The sequence below is a fragment of the Bidens hawaiensis genome, unplaced genomic scaffold (genome assembly GCF_021521415.1).
Source record: "Bidens hawaiensis isolate Kalapana, Puna unplaced genomic scaffold, B.hawaiensis_p1.1 tig00032428_1, whole genome shotgun sequence".
NCBI classification, from domain to species: domain Eukaryota; kingdom Viridiplantae; phylum Streptophyta; class Magnoliopsida; order Asterales; family Asteraceae; genus Bidens; species Bidens hawaiensis.
Window position 1 is genome coordinate 1 of NW_027495522.1, and position 2,688 is coordinate 2,688.

The 2,688-nt window shown below is 44.2% G+C and overlaps 1 pseudogene; it reads left to right on the top strand.

Annotated features, from left to right (window-relative positions):
- The first annotated feature begins 504 nt into the window (after positions 1–504).
- On the top strand, positions 505–2,343 carry LOC143583495 (scarecrow-like protein 8 pseudogene; annotated as a pseudogene).
- The last annotated feature ends 345 nt before the right edge of the window (positions 2,344–2,688 follow it).

The window sequence follows — 2,688 nt, forward strand, 5'->3', positions numbered from 1 at the left end:
TGTGGATGATCATAAATAAGCTAGACTTTATATGTTCCGTTACGTTGATGTATTCTAAAAATAACATACAAATAAATAATTTGCACCTACATCCTCCACCTAACTAAAACATAAAACTAAATGGGAAACTTTTAAGAAAAAACTGTCCATTAATTTACCATAAATGTCCGAATAACCGTTTTGTTAATCAAATATTATTTTAAATGAGAGATTTTATTTGACACAAAACCAAATCTCTAATATGAAAGAACGTTGCACAGTACAAAGAGGCAGTGCGCAGCTAGCTCTTGTCATGTAAAGAAAGCAATCACAAGACATTTAAGCCAGTTGGAAACCCCTCTCTCTCCAAACAAAACCACTCTCTCTCTGGAAACCCCACCACCATAATAATAATAATCAAAAACCAGAATCAATCCAATTTTGCTTTCACGAAACCCTCTCTCATTTCCAAAAATTCCCCTCTTTTAATGCCCATTTAATAAAATAATAATAACAATTTAACCGGAATCATGTCGTCGGGATTCCCTGGCGATTATTACAACACCGGACGATCAATCCCATCCATCCCTCTGATCAACAACACCACCACCACCGTACAAAACCCTTACCGGTCACCACTTACCGGAATCCTCGCCGATTCGTCCGGTCTCCGTCGACCTGTCTTCATCGGAAAACGATCGTTAGCTGAGTTCCAGCAACAACATATCCAACAGCAAGCAGCCTTCTTCTTAAGGAACGTCAAACACCGGCCCTACAATCCGGTTGTTGATTTAACAACTTCGCCGTCGGTAACTGTCAATACAACATCGTCTGGGTCTGTCCCGCGGTACGGAGTTCCCGTGATGCAACAGTTTCGTTCAAACACTTTTAATAATCTCGGTAACGGAAACTTTAACGGCGTCATGGGGAGTAATTTCCATAATAATAATAATAATAATAATAATAATAATAATAATAATAATATGTCGCGGGTGCCGTTAAATAATAATATAACGGCGAGGCAAAGTCAAGAAACGGAAGGAAAGATGAGGAAACGGTTACAAGAATTAGAGAAGGAGTTATTATTAGACGATGAAGACGGCGAAAACGACGTCGTGTCTGGTGTGACTAACAGCGAGTGGTCGGACACCATTCAGAATATTCTCGGCGGCGGTCCGGTCACCAAACCGGACAACCTGGTTTCTCTCTCTCCGACGTCATCGTCGTCGTCCTCATGCGCGTCATACTCCGCATCTCCGTTTGTCTTACCCAGCTGTTTTCAGACGCAGCCGCAGCGATCGCCGACGGAAAACCGGAGTCTGCGACGGAGATTGTGAACCGGATTGGCCAGGTGGCTAACGCCGTCGGTACGCCGGAACAACGGTTGAGTTTTTGCATGACGTCAGCTTTCCGAGCACGGCTGGGTTTGGCTCCCTCCGCCGTGTCGGAGCTGTACGGAAAAGAACACATTTTGGCTACGCAGCTGCTGTATGACAAGTCCGTGTGTTTCAAGCTGGGCTTCATGGCGGCAAATGCGGCGATCCTTGACGCCGGAAAACAGATTCATGTGGTGGATTTTGATGTCGGAAAAGGGGTTCAGTACGTGTACTTGCTACACGCGCTTGCGACGGCGCGTGAAGAGGACGCGCCGACGGAGGTGTCGTTGAAGATCACGACTTTTGTTGATTTTGGTATGAACAGGGGTGAAGGGTTGAATCTTGTGGGTGATGGTCTTAAGTCGCTTGCGAAAAAGCTTGATGTTAGGTTTTCGTTTGTGTGTCGAGTTTTAGTTTGAGCGAGCTCGATTCGGCGTCCCTGAAGGTGGAACCCGACGACGTTTTGGTGGTGAATTTCGCGTTTAAGTTGTACAAGCTGCCCGACGAGAGTGTGACGACAGATAATTTGCGGGACGAAGTGTTGCGTCGCGTGAAGGGGTTGTCGCCCGCGTTGGTGACGGTGGTGGAGCAGGAGTTGAACGTCAACACGGCGTCGTTTGAGACGCGCGTGAGTCAAGTGGCGGGTTACTACGGGGCGTTGCTGGAGTCGCTTGACGCGACGATGGGGAGGGCGGAGTCGGACCGAGTCAAGATAGAGGAGGGACTGAGTCGGATGATGGTGAACTCGGTTGCGTGTGAAGGGAGGGACCGGGTTGAGAGATGTGAGGTGTATGGGAAATGGAGGGTAAGGATGAGTATGGCTGGGTTCGAGCCAAAAGTGCTGAGTCAACCCAATGCTGACTCGTTACTTCAAAAGGTGTACTCAGTGAGTCGTGTGAACCCGGGTTTTACGGCGAAGGAAGACGCCGGTGGGATTAGTTTTGGGTGGAGGGGGCGGACACTCACGGTGGCATCGGCGTGGCATTAAGAAGGAAAGTAAAATAATATAAAAAATTGTAATATCGACTTTAAAAGTTATAATATTATATTATAATATGGAATATGGTTTAGTGCGTCAATGTACCATCATATTTGAACTAATTTTAATCTTAAATCTATCCTATCAATTTAACTTTTTCTTTCAATTTAGATTCGTTCGACCGGACTGATTTGGAAATTCATTTAACGTACTTATTATAATGAATTTAAATTCATAGGAATCATGTTTATAATATATCTAATAAATGACTTTATACTTCTCTTTTTGTGTATCGTTTGTTTAATATTACTCTATGTTTAAATTCATTTAAATTCTATCTTTTGTTTAAATTCA